The sequence below is a fragment of the Manis pentadactyla genome, chromosome 7, assembly GCF_030020395.1.
Source record: "Manis pentadactyla isolate mManPen7 chromosome 7, mManPen7.hap1, whole genome shotgun sequence".
NCBI lineage: Eukaryota > Metazoa > Chordata > Mammalia > Pholidota > Manidae > Manis > Manis pentadactyla.
Window position 1 is genome coordinate 30620420 of NC_080025.1, and position 16798 is coordinate 30637217.

The 16798-nt window shown below is 38.1% G+C and overlaps 1 protein-coding gene across 1 annotated transcript in view; it reads left to right on the forward strand.

Moving 5' to 3' along the window:
• Positions 1-16798, forward strand: part of SLC20A2 (solute carrier family 20 member 2) — a 114870-nt gene that overhangs the window by 568 nt on the left and 97504 nt on the right. The window lies entirely within an intron of this gene.

A 16798-nucleotide genomic window follows, 5' to 3' on the forward strand; every position in this document is an offset into this window, starting at 1 on the left:
TTTACTTAAGAAAGCACATGCTCTCCAAACTGCCTTTCCGTTGTTTTCCCTATCCTAATAAATGATGCGTGTCCGAGACTGGATGTGTTTTAAAAATTGGATGTGCTCAGGTTGCCGTAATAGTGTCAGTTTAAAGTGACTTTTGGGTATTTACAATTTTCATGTGTGTAGGGACTTGAAAAAGGTTATTTTCCTGCATGATAGGTAATGAATTTATGTAGGATTTCAGCAGCGGTATTGAAGTAATCAGATTTAAGAGGTCGATGCAAATAAATGGCCACTTGTCCATGTGCTTGAGGTCTTAACTATTCATTTTAAATGGCCACTTGTCCATGTGCTTGAGGTCTTAACTATTCATTTTGAGCTTGTCTCCAAGATCAGCTGACAGCTAATGATAATTCATACTAGACCTTCTAAAGGCTGCATTCTTAATTGTTAAGCGTAGATAAGAACTAACACTTAACACTCAATCCCTTAGCAAGTTTTCTCTGCTCTTTTGTGAATGATTCTGTTACCATTAAAGTTACTCTTGTCTAGGTGAAGAGCATTACTTGGTACAATAACATATATTAATAACATATATTAGCTTTCGTGTATTACGTAGACATAATCATATATAGCTCACCCATTTAGTTTGACTCTATGAAGTTGGACAGTTAGGAACATTAATAATAAGTAATGTTAACTACTTTTTTTTGCCAGACCTGTGCCAAAAGGTCTACATAGTTTATCTCATTTAATCTTCTGGGGTAACTTTTTTTTTGTAAGCGTGGGTTGCTTAAAAATACTTGATTACACGAGTTTGAGTTGAAAGGGTCCAAATGTGGAATGGAATATGTACATTAATTACTTCTGTTTCCGCTTCTGTAAAATAAGGGTGTTGGCAATATAAAATGACTCATAGAGTAAATTAATGTGTTCTTCATGTTGGAAAATGGCTTTAAAATTGCATAGAACTGCAGTTAGTCCCTTTATTTGGATATTCGCTCGTTTCCAAAGCCCTGTGCTCTTACTATCCAAGTTCCCATTACATATCGTTGTCACCCAATGAACAGACTATGCTTGGACACTGAAAGGTAAATGTTGGGCCCACCTTAGTGGCTCCTTCTGAGGGGCCCCTCTTTCTATATTTAGTTTGTAAGCAACATTTCTAATGAAATGAAACAGGAAGAGTAACTTTTCAATACCAAACCAAAGCGGTGGACCACAGTGGGTCAGCTATTACTTTGTTGATGGTCTAACATTCTCACGTATATGAATTTAAGCCTGTTATTAGATCATCTGTGTCGTGAGGATCTACCTTATATTTCAGTTTGCCTCTAAATGTCTTAAGCATATCCTGTTTCGAGCCCAGTACTTTGTGCATTAAAAAGTTAATATTTGATGGAATTTAATTAAGTAGTTTTGACTTCCTTAATCAAGGTGTGTATTTTGACTGTGTCTCTGAAGATACAATTTAATGATTTATGTAGGCATAGCAATGATGAGAAGGATGGTGAGATCCACCAGTTTGTAGAAGTAGAAGTAATTGTGGTTGAAACGATGGGAGATGTTGAGGGAACTGCTTGGAAATGTGCCTTATTGGTGATTACAGCATATTGGACTTAACCTATCTTCTGATTCTAGTGGTCCATGGGTGGGGAGGAAAAGATTGGGGGTGCTTTGGGGTTCAGTATTTATAGGAGGGTTCCTTTCCCTAAAGGCATTCTCTTGGGGAGAGGCTAAGTGAAGAGTTGTCATCCTTGGAAGAGTGTAAGGAGAAGAAGATGCACATGTTTTCTTTTTGAGTTAATACTTCCACCCATTGTGACTAATGGATTCTTGCCGCCACATGCACCTTGAGGCACTTTCCTAGTAGATATTTGATACTTGTGGGCAGCCACTAGTAGATGAAGTTAAGAAGGGGGGAAAAGGGTGGAGGGAGAGGGAGCACAAGGCAGCAAAGCATTAACAGGCTTTCATTTGGGCAAAATTTAGGGCCTGTACAGCCTCTATTACAAAAACCATTCTAGTAATGACTATGTGTTTGTAAATCTTGGATATGTTATTCATATCCAGAAATATGGAGACTATCCCTCTAAGGTGCTTTATAAACAGTGGAACAGATTTAGAGTACAGTGCATGAAAAGTTCCTGAATTTTCTATGACAGCCACTTTTGTGTATTTGTCATTGTTGGAAAGCCCGAGTGACCATAAGGCCAACAGTGGCTCTTGTTTGTGAGGCATTTAAGTGATGTTTTGTTTCTTGGAATGGGACGAAAAGCCCTTCTCTTTCCTTCCTTCAGAGGCTGGCCCTCTTTGCAGTGCTCTCTAAGCTCCCAGAGTGTAGGGACCTGTTTGGTGTCACTTATTGCTGTCTTCCTGGAGCCTAGAACAGAGCCTGACATATGGAAGGTGCTCAGTAAGTATTTGTGGAATGAACAAAAGTACATTGGCATCCTCTTCTCCCTTCTTTCCACCAGTGAAGATCCCATTTGCTTTTAGGCACAGGGCCCTTCCAGCCTCATGCTCTCCACAGTCTGCAGCCCTTGAGGAGACCTTTGAATGTTAGCTGTTTATACCACATACTTAAGTGTTTAATCTTCTGTGGCTTTATGTTGTCAAGTAAGTGTTCCATGTGTTTTGTTTGCCCACCCAAAATAGAGGCTACTCAAGGGTAGAGAATATATATTAATACAGTACTATGAGAACTTCCTTGTTCATCTGGCATACTAATATATAGACAGTGGATTTATATTTACCCATTTGAGTGAATCTTAGATACCATGGGAGAAACATCAGAGATACTCAAAATGTGGTCGCAGTCCTCAGGTAGGTAGTATGTTAGGCAAATTTCATGTACACGTGAAAAGTACGAAAATTTGGAGCTAAATAAAACAGTAATAATAATGGCTAACATTTTTTTATGTAGTGCTTAAAATGTGCCAGACACTGTCCCAGGCGCCTTTACATGTTAATGTATTTGGATCTCACAACAGTCTTTGAAGTAGGTACAATTGCAATCCCATTTTTCAGATGAGGAAACTGAGTCAGCAAGGCAATCAAGTTACTTGCCCAAGATCATAACACAAGTAATCAGTAGGGTGATTGGATACTAACCCAGGCCATCTGGTTCCTGAGTACGTATGGTTTCTCTGGGGAGGTTTACTTTATCGAAGACAATAGAGGGATCTAAAAGTTTATGCTTTCTCAGCTGTAAAAGGTGCTTTTTTTCAAATTTCAAAGTAGCATAAATGATTGCAGTGACTCTGAGCTGCAGAAACAATGATGGATTTTCCAAGTAGTAGAGGCTGATAATGAAATAGTTAAGGGGACACTGTATTTTGAAATGACTAAAGGCAAAGGGAGAGAGACTAAATTTGGGATCCCAAAGCTGAGTGAGGATTACAGCTCTCCACAGGCATTATATTCTAGTACAGTGATTCACCAGGTCATAGGACAGTGACTGTTTAAGTTACTAATTTAGTATCAAAATAATGCAAAACAGAAAATATTGAATGACAGTTAGTATCTTACTAGTTTCCTTTCTTAAACACTTGTGGTAGTTATTTGTCAGAATGTGAGTCTTACGGTTTCCTGTGTGCTTCCATCCATTTGCTTTGTTCTTTTGTGGAATCTTGATCCACTCTTTCAGCCTGTCTTGGGCAATAGAGAACACCATGGGGGCCAGTAGGCCTCTTCAAATCAAGTCGTATTTCCTCGGTAGAAAGAACGTGAAATTGTGCCGTTGATTTGGTGACAGATCTGGAGTGAAGTCATTTTGAAGCCATGTGGAATTAGGTGAGGGCTGAGGGCCTACAAAAAATCCAGCAAGGTGAAGAACAGTGGTTTTCTCTGAAAGCCCCATTTTATATCCCTTTTGTCAGGAGCTGTCGGTATTATTTGTTGGGGGGGGGCGGCATTGGGCATCACGAGTCACTGAATCTAAATGGCTTCACGATAGGGGAGTACATGCATCCCATGCCCACTGCCCAGGAAGCAGAAGAGGAGGTGTCCGTGAACGAAGCATGGCCGCAGCCTGCTGAGCAGCCAGGGAGGACATGCACCTGCAGGTAGTGTATTCTGTGTCCCACTCCTTTCTGCTGGGGTGGGGTTGTGTTGTCTGTCTTGTGGTCAGCTGCATAATGTGAGTCAGTGAAGAAGTGACACACATATGCTGCTGTCATTTTACTTTCAGCACATATTTTCAGCTGGTCTGTCCTAGGAAGAGCATAGAACTATGACTATTATCCCTCAGTTGTGTTCTATTTAAATACCTGAGGTAATGATTGGAAAATTTGAGTTAAAATAATTTATATTGAAATGTTTATCCAGTTGGCATGTATGCCTTAACCTTAATTTCAGGCTTTTCTCTGAAGGGGTGATTATTTAGGGAAACAGAAATGATACACTGATTCATTTATTTTAAGCCTATCAAGAAGGGATTTAATGAAATCTCTCCTGCCCCACGTAATGAATTTGAGGGCTGTAGAGCTGGGTCCTGAACATGATCCAGTGTGGTGGTTCTTTAAGTAGGAGGATACATCCGAATGATAAAAGTTTATTATAAAAGTAACAGGTGTCTGTTCAGAGTTTTCAGGGCATCTTTATTTTAAGCTGTGCTTAAGTGACCCCAGCTTCCCCTTCCCCTGTAAGAACCAGCCCTATAGTTTACAGATAAGAAAAATGGGGCAAAATCAAATGACTTGCCTACAGCTGGTTCAGTAATACCAAGATTTATCACCAAATAATACTAATTTCAGAATTTTATGGCTGGAAGAAATTTTCCAAGTCATCAATTACAAGTTCATTTTACAGCTGAATACAAACCATGTTTGTTCATACCATTTCCAAGTTTAAGATATGAATGAAGAGAAGGTGTTTTCTCAAAGTGTATCTTCTATTTTGGCCATGGTAAAGGTCAAAACATCAATTACTAGAATTTCTTTACAGTTTTGACCTATGGTTTTTTTATTGATTTCAGGAAAGTATCAATTATTTACAGTATTTTTATTGTATACTCTGGGATGTCCTTTTAAATTTTGTTGAAAAATGTAGTTAGTATATTTAAAGCTAAGGGGAAAGATTAAAACTTTTTATTTGAATTAGTTATTTTTCAGTCTTAGCTAAAATGTAATACAGTGTGAAAATTTGTACTGCTGTATTGGAGTTTTTGTGTTTTTCAAACCTGGTTGATTTCTTTTTTTTTTTTTCAAGGTATCTTACCTTGGGAACAGCACAATTTGGCTTCCATGTTGTCTCTGAATAGGAGAGAGAATCCCAGCCTCAGCGTGTCCTCACCAGGGACCAAAGAACAGGTTTATTCCTACGAGGAGTCTCCTACAGCCTGTGGGGCAGCAACCATTTCCAGAAGTAAATAGTAATATGTCAGGTGCCTATGAGTGGGTCCATATGGCCAGGACTGTAAGATATTTGCAGATGATGAAAACCTGAAGAAAAGGCTAATTTCAAGAAGCGATCCCAATGCCATTTAGGCTTTGGAGCCATTGAAAGAAGATAACTGTGCAAATAAGAGTGACAAAACTCTAGCACATCTCTACATTTTTCGTACAGTATCTTTGTTAACCCATCTGCTGTTGTGTATAATACTTTAGTTACTTCCCTCTACCGCGGTAGCTGGAAATCTGCTAATAATCACAGTTTTACTCTGCGTGGATAGAGAAATAGTAGGTAAAGCAGGAGAACTAGGAACAATGGGGTGTCGGCCTCTGGAAATGGACTGTACTGACCACTCCCTCGAAGGTAGATGGCGATGGGCTGCTTAGGAAGCGTTGCCACCTCTTCATAGACGTTGCAGCTTTAGATGCATCTTACATACTTTCAGCTTCTATATATGCAATCTCTTAGACCAAAGAGCGGATGATCCGTTTTGGTTTTTTTTTCAGTTTAAAATAAGAACTCTATCTTTATAAATAAACCTTTGGAAGGGTTGCTCTTCTAGATTATTTTCTGGGATCAAGAATAGAATGATTTCCATTCTTCAGAGTTGCTCTTTACTTTTTTTACATTTTTCCTCAGGGTTTTGCTTTACCCTACTGTTTCTAGATGGAAATGAAGGATGATCTCTAGGCACCGTTTTCAGTTACCTAGTAGAGCAAAATAATGTGGGTGGTATCAGTTTATAAAAAATTTATAGCTTTTAACTGTTATTGTTTTAAAACTCTATCACATTTCTTTGTTGATAATACTGATGTAAATGTTACCTTCTTTCTCTGTCCTTTCCTCTGACAGAGAGAGAGCTCTTGTAATAAGCAAATAAAGCAAGTAGCCATCAGTGTGTGTGTACACATAATATTAGTTTGTGGGTTAGAGCTAAGATAATGAACAGAGAGAAGTAAATTTTATTATTTTCAGTTCTTTTTGTGACTAAGTCAGTTGACTTCATCAATAATATGTCCTCCATTAATTGAGGAAACCTTTGTTCTTATGAATCAAGTTTTACCCAACAGAAAAATATAAGTAAAATAACAGATTTAACAATTAATAAAGGGAAATTCCAGAAACCATTTGTCGTTTCATTATTTCCTTCCCCAGTAGGCCTGTTTTACCTCACCCTTTTCCCCCTCTACCCTGCGTACTTACACCTACTCTCACTTGTACATGTTTTCCCATCTGTCCAGAATTTCTTGTTTCATGTCTTGGTGTTTTTATACTTCCTGCCTTTTCTGTGGGTCATGCTCCCATTGAAAATGCCTTCTGTTCTCTTTACTCTCCGTCTCCCTGGGCATACCTTCTTCCTGGTCAGCCACCTCCAGTCTTGAGTTGTTATCTCTTGTAATTCAGCTCCCGTCACCTCTAGCTCCGGCCTGTTTTACCCTCACCTTTGTCCACTCACATTCCACTCACCTCTGGTCAGTGGGGATCTCTTCTCTTGCACCACCTCAGGCTGCTTCCGTCTGGATAGCTCACCAGATCTGTCAGTTTCATCTAGCCCCTTTTCCTCTCTAAATGTATGTTGTTTTCTTCCCGTACTTTGTAGTCCTTGTGCATTTGCTCTTTGAGCTTTTTCTGTTTTCCTTGTCCCTGGGTAGCAGGTATTACTGGATAGATATGTTGTCAGTATTTGCGTAGAACACAAATCCTTGCTGTGTATTTCCTGGGTATTCAAGATGAATCAATTATTACTAACTTTTCTTGGAACTGAGCTTCCTGTGTTTGCTGCTTCTAAGAATTAGATTGGTATTCTATGAGACTAATAGTACTTTCGAGAGTCAGGATAATCATATGAGGCTGTCATTTTAGCTCCGTATTCAAGAGCTCATCGTACGTGGAACGTGAATTCACTCTCTTGTCTTGAAAGATTAAAGAAGACATCCAAAGCAAGTTTGGGGGTGGGTAGAGTGTGGGAAGGAAAGGTAAATACTAAAAGGACTCATACTCAATTTCTAGAATTGGGGAAAAAAAGCTGAAAACATATGCCACATGCTTTTGATATTAGGTAAAATGTTTCCTAAAAGAATAAAGAGTATCAGTCTCAGTAATTCTGTTAACTAGTTTTAGATTAGGTCATCTATATTTCTACATTTCCCTTTAAATGCTAAAACCTTTATTTAATATCTAACAAAACAGAAACTTACTGTCATAAATATTCATCTACTTTGGAGAGGCTTAATGTCTACTTAAATGTTAACCTGTGTTATTTTGTTACACTGGAACATTCTCAAAATGCCATTACCGTCCAGCCCTGTTTCTTGGGAAAGCGTATAAATTTTATGGTCTTGACCCTCTGGACTCTCTAGCCATGTTGTAATGAAAAGGTAGCTTTTTGGAAAAATTTTACTTTATACTATTGGTGACTTACATTGTCTTAGGTTTTTCCTTTATTTTTATGTATCCTGTGAATGTGGTGCTCCTGTAATTTAGTTTTCTATGATGTGTATGAAGTACTGGAGCTAGATTAATGTGAGTGCAGACATAGCTTTGTGAATTTTCAAAAGGAAAAACCCAATGCGTCACATAATGTGTTTAAATACAATTTTAAGGACAACCCTACAAACTGAGGTTGATCATATTGAATATTCTTTCTGTATGAGCCTTCCCTAATTGTGATGGTGGTTGTTGAGTATCTTACAGCTCAAGGAATGGCCAGTAGTCTAGTATGGTACTGTAATAGTCACCAACACGTGGGCAGCTAGTAAAACACATCAAACCACAGTTCAGATACCAGCAGATTCTAAAGTAGATGTGCTAAATTACAGGACTGTTCTGTGACTACAGAGATGAGCAAGGTATGGCCATTCTCCTTGAAAGTCCATAATTGAGTAGGGAATATTGATAAGTGAACAATTACAGCACTTATATAGAGTAAAATACACAGATGTAGCCACTATTATAGGAGTACACTAAGTCAGACAGTACAGATAAAAAATATAAAGTCAAAAACTAAAAATAGAAATACCATTTGACTCAGGAATTCCACTCCTAGGAATTTACCCTAAGAATACAGCAGCCCAGTTTGAAAAAGACAGATGCACCCCTATGTCTATTGCAGCACTATTTACAATAGCCAAGAAATGGAAGCAACCTAAGTGTCCATCAGTAGATGAATGGATAAAGAAGATGTGGTACATATACACAATGGAATATTAGTCAGTCATAAGAAAAAAACAGATCCTACCATTTGTAACAACATGGATGGAGCTAGAGGGTATTATGCTCAGTGAAATAAGCCAGGCAGAAAAAGACAAGTACCAAATGATTTCAGTCATCTGTGGAGTATAGAACAAAGAGAAAAACTGAAGGAACAAAACAGCAGCCGACTCACAGAACCGAAGAATGGACTAACAGTTACCAAAGGGAAAGGGACTGGGGAGGATGGGTGGGAAGGGAGGGATAAGGGGGTGAAAAAAGAAAGGTGACATTACAATTAGCATGTATAATGTGGGGGGGCATAGGGGGCAAGTAGTGAGTCTACAGCATCTTACTACGCTGATGGACAGTGACTGTAATGGGGATTGTCGGGGGACTTGGTGAAGGGGGGAGCCTAGTAAACAATGTTCTGCATGTAACTGTAGATTAATGATAACAACAACAACAAAAAACCTTATTTTAAAAAAACTTTTTTTTTTAAATCAAGTAAATTTATTTAGCTGGATCTGTTTGCTGGATGTAGTTCTCAATGACAAGTCTCTCATCCCAAAATCTAATCCATTCTCAGAGAATTCAAGTTTTAGCCAAGTTTGACAAAAATGTGTCACAGGCTACTAAAATGTTCAGCAAGAATGAGAACACCATTGGAGTAGGTCTCCATGATGACTGCCTTGAGGACAGTTGGAGTCTTACTAGGGACAGAGGCATTTGAGTATGTATCAGCCTTTGGGTAGCTGTAATCCCAACACTGGGTTATATATACCAACCTGAATATAGTTCCTGGAGTATACTTAGCGTTGTTATTTTGAAAGATGTTCAAATGAACTTCTGCTAATAGAACCAAACTGAAGAGTGTATTTTCTAAGTAACAGAGAAAATTGGCACATTTTTGTTTATAGTTGATTAATTTCTTCCTAAGTTAATAGGTCTTTAAAATGTGGGTCTATGTCCTAGACCATATGACAGATCAAGTTGCGTAAACTTTTCAGTTGAAACAAACTGATTTTTCTGATCTGGGTTGTTTGGCCTTGTTATGAAAGTCTGTTAATTCACAGCATGATTAGACTTGTCTACTATATTGTAATTTTGTGGATAATAAAGGTTGTGTTTAGGGTAATTAAAAATTTCAGTGTTGAGATAGAATTTTCAGCCTAGAATTTTGATGAAAGATCAAAATATGTGCCTTGTCTAAAGCCTCTTTATTAAAAGTTCATTATTTACAATCAAGAGATTTAAATAAGTTTAGTTTGTATAATTTTATGGCTGGTGTTAATTTGTATGGATAACTACATTTGTAGACAGGGAAGCTGTATTTCCACAGAAAAGGGGACTTGGTGTCTTAGATTCCCAAGCGGCTTTCACTTGCACTTCTGCAAGGTCCTCAGTGCTCCTGTGGCATCAGGTTCACATGGCGTGTGTGATCGCTGTGGTGACCGTCTGCCCTCAGGGCCATTTGGGAGGCTGCTGATACAATTGTCTTGCTGCTCTCCCACATTCTTAGAGAAACTGAATTTTCTGATAGTGTTTTATTTTTTCTTGGGTTTTTATTTACAATGATTGACAACAGTAACAGTTAACCATTTGTGGAGTCTCAGTAGGGCCAGGCTCTCGCTCTATATCGAACACTTTGTTGTTATGTAATTTTTAATAAAATTTGATGTTTTTGGATACACATTCTTCTCAAGTGCATGTGGAACATTCTCCAGAATAGACCACATACTGGGCCACAAAAAGAGCCTCAGTAAATTCAAAAAGATTGAAATTCTACCAACCAACATTTCAGACCACAAAGGTGTAAAACTAGAAATGAATTGTACAAAGAAAGTAAAAAGGCCCACAAACACATGGAGGCTTAACAACATGCTCCTAAACAATCAATAAATCAACGACCAAATCAAAATAGAGATCCAGCAATATATGGAAATTAATGACAACAACAACACACAGCCCCAACTTCTGTGGGACGCAGCGAAAGCAGTCTTAAGAGGAAGGTATATAGCAATTCAGGCATATTTAAAAAAGGAAGAACAATCCCAAATGAATACTCTAATGTCATAATTATCAAAATTGGAAAAAGAAGAACAAATGAGGCCTAAAGTCAGCACAAGGAGGGACATATTAAAGATCAGAGAAGAAATAAATAAAATGGAAAATCAGTGAAAACAAGAGCTTGTTCTTTGAGAAAATAAACAAAATAGATAAGTCTCTAGCCAGACTTATTAAGAGAAAAAGAGAATGAACACACATCAACAGAATCAGAAACAAGAAAGGAAAAATCACGACAGACCCCACAGAAGTACAAAGAATCATTAGAGAATACTATGAAAACCTATATGCTAACAAGCTAGAAAACCAAGAAGAAATGGACAACTTCCTAGAAAAAAAAAACCTTCCAAGACTGACCAAGGAAGAAACACAAAATCTAAACAAACCATTACCAGCAAAGAAATTGAATTGATAATCAAAAAACTACCCAAAAACAAAACCTCTGGGCCAGATAGATTTACCTCGGAATTTTATCAGAAACACAGAGAAGATATAATACCCATTCTCCTTAAAGTTTTCCAAAAAATAGAAGAGGAGGGAATACTCCCAAACTCATTCTATGAAGCCAACATCACCCTAATACCAAAACCAGGCAAAGACCCAACCAAAAAAGAAAATTACAGGCCAATATCCCTGATGAACGTAGATGCAAAAATACTCAACAAAATATTAGCAAACTAAATTCAAAAATACATCAAAAGGATCATACACCCTGATCAAGTGGGATTCATCCCAGGGATGCAAGGATGGTACAACATTCGAAAATCCATCAATATCATCCACCACATAAATAAAAAGAAGGACAAAAACCACATGATCATCCCCATAGATGCTGAAAAAGCATTCTACAAAATTCAACATCCATTCATGATAAAAACTGTCAACAAAATGGGTGTAGAGGGCAAGTACCTCAACATAGTAAAGGCCATATATGATAAACCCATAGCTAACATCATACTGAACAGCGAGAGACTGAAAGCTTTTCCTCTGAGATTGGGAAGAAGACAGGGATGCCCACTCTCCCCACTGTTATTCAACGTGGTACTGGAGGTTCTAGCCACAGAAGTTAGACAAAACAAAGAAATACAAGGCATCCAGATTGGTAAAGAAGTTAAACTGTCAGTGTTTTCAGATGACATGATATTGTACATAAAAAACCCTAAAGACTCCACTCCAAAACTACTAGAACTAATATTGGAATTCAGCAAAGTTGCAGGATACAAAATTAACACACAGAAATCTGTGGCTTTCCTATACACTAACAATAAATTAATAGAGAAATCAGGAAAACAATTCCATTCACAATAGCATCAAAAAGAATAAAATACCTAGGAATAAACCTAACCAAGGAAGTGAAAGACCTATACCCTGAAAACTATAAGACACTCTTACGAGAAATTAAAGAGGTCACTAACAAATAGAAACTCATCCCATGCTCCTGGCTAGGAAGAATTAATATCATCAAAATGGCCATCCTGCCCAAAGCAATATACAGATTTGATGCAATCCCTATCAAATTACCAACCGCATTCTTCAACGAACTGGAACAAATAGTTCAAAAATTCATATGGAAACACCAAAGACCTCAAATAGCCGAAGCAATCCTGAGAAGGAAGAATAAAGTGATGGGGATCTCGCTCCCCAACTTCAAGCTCTACTACAAAGCCACAGTAATCAAGACAATTTGGTACTGGCACAAGAACAGACCCACAGAACAGTGGAACAGAATAGAGACTCCAGACATTAACCCAAACATATATGGTGAATTAATATATGATAAAGGAGCCATGGACATACAATGGGGAAATGACAGCCTCTTCAACAGTTGGTGTTGGCAAAACTGGACAGCTACATGTAAGAGAATGAAACTGGATCATTGTCTAACCTCATACACAAAAGTAAATTTGAAATAGATCAAAGACCTGAATGTAAGTCATGAAACCATAAAACTCTTAGAAGAAAACATAGGCAAAATCTCTTGGACATAAACATGAGTGACTTCTTCATGAACATATCTCCCCGGGCAAGAGAAACAAAAGCAAATGAACAAGTGGGACTATATCAAGCTGAAAAGCTTCTGTACAGCAAAGGACACCGTCAACAGAACAAAAAGGTACCCTACAGTATGGGAGAATATATTCATAAATGACAGATCCGATAAAGGGTTGACATCCAAAATATATTAAGAGCTCATGCACCTCAACAAACAAAAAGCAAATAATCCAATTAAAAAATGGGCGGAGGAGCTGAACAGACAGCTCTCCAAAGAAGAAATTCAGATGGCCAACAGACACCTGAAAAGGTGCTCCACATCGCTAGTTATCAGAGAAATGCAAATTAAAACCACAATGAGATATCACCTCATATCAGTAAGGATCGCCACCATCCAAAAGACAAACAACAACAAAAGTTGGCAAGGTTGTGTAGAAAGGGGAACCCTCCTACACTGCTGGTGGGAATGTAAACTAGTTCAACCATGTGGAAAGCAGTATGGAGGTTTCTCAAAAAGCTCAAAATAGAAATATCGTTTGACCCAGGAATTTCACTTCTAGGAATTTACTGTAAGAATGCAGCAGCCCAGTTTGAAAAAGACAGATGCACACCTATATTTATTGCAGCACTATTTACAATAGCCAAGAAATGGAAGTAACCTAAATGTCCATCAGTAGATGAATGGATAAAGACGTGGTACATATACCCAATGGAATATTACTCAGCCATAAGAAGAAAACAAATCCTACCATTTGCAACATGGATGGAGCTAGAGGGTATTATGCTCAGTGAAATAAGCCAGCCAGCGAAAGACAAGTACCAAATGATTTCACTCATATGTGGAGTATAAGAACAAAGAAAAACTGAAGGAACAAAACGGCAGCAGAATCACAGAACCCAAGAATGGACTAACAGTTACCAAAGGGAAAGGGACTGGGAAGGATGGGTGGGAAGGGAGGGATAAGGGCAGGGAAAAAGGAAGGGAGCATTACGATTAGCATGTATAATGGGGTGGGGGGCATGGAGAGGGCTGTGCAACACAGATAAGACAAGTAGTGATACTACAGCATCTTACTATGCTGATGGACAGGGACTATAATGGGGATTGTGGGGGGTACTTAGTGAAGGGGGGAGCCTAGTAAACAATGTTCTGCATGTAAATGTAGACTAATGTTAAGAAAATAAAATTTTTTGATGTTTTTAAATATATTTTATATACTGTATGTTCATATGTAGTAGAGAGTATGTGTTTGTACTGAAAGGTAAATATTAGGGCAAATCTGCAGGTCAATAGTTTTGTTATGAGTATTACATTTTCTCCTCTATACAAATGAGGAGATTGAGAGAGGTTGGTGAACTGCCCAGGTAATGCTGGTAGTAAATGGTGAACCAGGGTTGTAAACTAGGCCTGCTTAAATCGCATGCATTCACTTTTCTATACTGCTTTTTAAAATATTTTCCCTTAGAAAATAAAAAATTAGTTCCTTTATAAATGCATATTATTTTGAGCTAAGGAGTACTCTGGTTAATCCCATGCTATGCCCCCAATTTTTTTTCAAAATAAAATAACTTTGTTCCTAATTATGGAAGTAATGGGCTCAATGTTAAAAGTAATCATTGCTTAGTAGAAAAACAAAATTTTAAGAAGTATACAGGGGTGGCGAAAATCACTAGTAATTCTACTACCCAGGGGCTAACAGTTTGATGTGTACTGTTCCAGACTTTTTGGTGTAAGGGTTCACATATGTATATTATGAAAAAAAAATAGGTTCACAACACTCATGCTACTCAATAACTTTTTTTTCTCTTATTATATATTGGCCATCATGCCACACATCATTGTTAAGTTTATATCTTCATTTAAAATTATGTTTTTCACGTTATAAAAACCTTTTTATTTTAGAAGTTTTGGGTTTGTAGAAAAATAGCAAAGATGGTACAGTGAGTTCCCAGGTTCCTGTATCATTAATGTGCTACGTTTGTGTGCTACATTTCTCACAATTAATGAGCCACTATTGATACATTTTTATTAACTGCAGTCCATGCTGTGTCCAGATTTCCTTAGTTTTCACCTCTGTCTTTTTCTGTTCCAGGGCCCACCCAGGATCCCACACTCACTAGTCGCCCTGTCTCCTTAGGCTCCTCTGGGCTGTGACAGTTTCTCAGATTTCCCCTGTTTTTTATGAATTGACAGTTTTGAGGGTTGCTGGTGAGATACCATAGAATGCCCTTCATCTGGGAGCTGCCCACTGTTTTTCTCATGGCTAAACAGGGTTATGTTTTGGGGAGGGAGACTGCAGGCAACTGCCATCGCCGTCACGTCTCAGGGGTGCCGAGAGCTGCATGGCTGCCCACTGTTGATGCTGAACTTGGTTTCCTGGCTGAGGTAGTGCCTGCTGGGCTGCTCTGCCGTAAGGTTACCCTTTTTCCTCCCCTTAACATCTGGTGCTCTTGGGTAGGAAGGCAACCCACGCTTCCCGAGCGAAGTCCTGCTCCACCTCCTTGAGGGCAGAGTGTCTACGTACATTGTTGGAATTCTTCTGCACAGATTTATCTGTTCTCCCCAATTTATTTAAATTTATTTATCCAATCCAATATAAATAAGTCCAGTTTATTTGTATCAGTGTGGACTAATGGGTATTGCATTTATAGTTCAGGTTATACTTCCGCACACCTTCACTGCTCTACTCTCCCAGCTTGGTGGTCAGAGACTGAAGCTTTCAGTTGGTTCCTGGGCCCCCTTGTCATACCACTAGCCTTGTGGGTTAATATCTTCATTTTTTACAGAGTTATGTGATTCTCTATTGTAAGAATATACCATAATATATTTAACCCCCTACTGATTTAATTTATCAGGTATTTCACCTTGTAAACAATACTGCAGTAAGCAGTCTTCAGAAAATATATGAAAATACTGTTCAATAATTCAAGAAAAATTACTATATTAAAGGGACTGCCCATTTTACATTTTATGTGCTATGTGACTCTTATATACTAAACGGATTCCTCAGGAGTGAGCATTTTTACCTTAGCTACAGAAAACTATGGTATGTTTATCATTGTAGTTGCTCCCCTTCTTTTTATCTTTTTTGCATGTGATCAGAGCTGATGACTGGGGTGGCATCAGTGGTCCTAGAGCTGCTTTGAGATCGCACCTTGTCTTGAGACACCTGTGCCTTCTCAGGAGAGAATCCATTACTAGAGAGTTAAGTTGAGTTTAAACTCTATTTGGTAAACAAAACAGCATTCTCAAAGAGTAAAAACTTTAGAACTGGAAACGACCTTAGAAATCATGTTCATTCCCTACATTTAGAAACTGTGGTGCTGTCGGGTGAGGTGACTTGCCTAAAATTATGCAACTGCAGAAACACTCAAGAATCTGCTTTTCTGCTCAGAATTCCTTGTTACCTGAATGTGTTTTATATCCCATGCAAGGATATACAGAATTTTTGCATTGGAAAATTTCAAACATGTACCAAAGAAGAAAAAACAGTATAATTAATCTCTACGTCCCGTCACCCAACCTTAACCTATCAACTGGTGGCCAATCTCTCCCTACCACCATGTTATTTCAAAGCATATATTAAATCATTCCATCTGTAACTATTTCAGTACATTTGAAAAGAAAAATGTGTTTTGCAAAACACAACCACATACCATTTTGCACCTTAAAAACATTTCTATGCAAGGATGTTTGGTTATAAAAACTGAAAATTTGTATTCACCATGGGTTAGAATCTGGCCTTACTGAAAATACACTTGGCGTAATCCCTCAGGGTTATAAAGAGATGCTGGTATACCCACCCACCATACAGAATGGCCTAGATTATGGCTTTTATCAAAAACCTAGTCATCCATAAAAAATAATCTCCCGTGATTTCTTCAGAGGCAGAGAAATTCCTAGGAAATATATGACAGATGTCTCCTAACTATATATTTGCTCTTGGGCCCTTCTTTACTGTTTATCTAAGAGTGAGGAAGAAATTCCAAGGACATATGCCAACAAAAATTGTTGTACGGATTAACGGAAGCCATGGATGGGAGTACAGAGACATGGCCATTGCACTCCAGAGCTACAGAGAGATTTTTGAATGTCAAGTAAAATTCCTGCACGTTACTCCTGAATTTGGAGTTTATAAAGCTCCTAAGAAAACCAACATGTTAACATCAT